Here is a 1008-nt window from a genome sequence, read left to right on the forward strand (position 1 = left end):
AGCAATAAAGATGACTCTGAAATTAACAGTGAGCAAGATAAAGAAAATTCCTTAATCAAAAGTGAACCAAGAAGAATTAAAATATTTGACGGAGGGCAAGTACATGCTTTATCCTTCAATGTACATTTAACCTCACCTTTTAAGTGTGCATTTGCTGTCACGTGAATGAAGACCTGCCAGCGATGCTTTTATTTAAAGGGTTTTTGTTTTTGGTTTTTTTTATGCTAAGAGAATCTTTCCAACAATATGTATTAGCATTGTGTTAGATAATTCTATTTTGATAGAGGAAGTGATGACCAGGAGAAACTGTGGCTCCTACAGGCCTTTGAGACTAGCTTGAGAGTAAGCCCAGCTTCCAAGGGCACGTGCACGGGGTGTGGCTAGAAAGTTCTCTAAGTGGGGTGTGCCTACTGCCTTTTGCTGTCCTTTTGTTTTGGTACAAGAATAATAAGCTATAGGAGCCAGTGATTTCCAGAATTATGAAAAAAAAAAAAAAAACAAGCTACAAGAGTTCGCAAGAGTCAGGCAAGGCTTGGAAGTAGCTCAGACTTGACAGTCAATGTGATTGAATTTAGCAAAGGAAAGCCTTTCCAACTGGTATCTTAAAATGGTGGAAATATTTAAGAATTAAACTTCCCATTGAATGACTCTGAGTAGAATTAGCTGTCATAGCTTTAGGCATGTTGCAGAAATTAGGAATCTTCTCTTTCTTAAATGTGCATAAAACCATTGGAGAGTTGTGTATAAAGGTTGTGCTTTATTTTTTTAGGTTGAACTTTAGTCAGTATTTTCTCAAAGACGTAGTGCCCAATTTCCCTGCTCTTTTTTTTTCCTTCCTTTTCTTTAAATTAGATACAAGTCAAATGAGGATTACGTGTATGTGCGAGGCAGGGGAAGAGGGAAGTACATTTGTGNAGAGTGTGGAATACGCTGTAAGAAGCCTAGTATGTTAAAGAAGCACATCCGAACCCACACAGACGTGCGCCCCTACCACTGCTCCTACTGCAA

General features: G+C 38.4%; 1 protein-coding gene across 1 annotated transcript in view; it reads left to right on the forward strand.

The window, feature by feature from the left end:
* Hivep1 (human immunodeficiency virus type I enhancer binding protein 1) overlaps positions 1 to 1008 on the forward strand; it is a 130217-nt gene that overhangs the window by 107552 nt on the left and 21657 nt on the right. The gene's annotated exons all lie outside the window — the stretch shown is intronic.

Source organism: Mus caroli, chromosome 13 (genome assembly GCF_900094665.2).
Source record: "Mus caroli chromosome 13, CAROLI_EIJ_v1.1, whole genome shotgun sequence".
NCBI classification, from domain to species: Eukaryota; Metazoa; Chordata; class Mammalia; order Rodentia; family Muridae; genus Mus; species Mus caroli.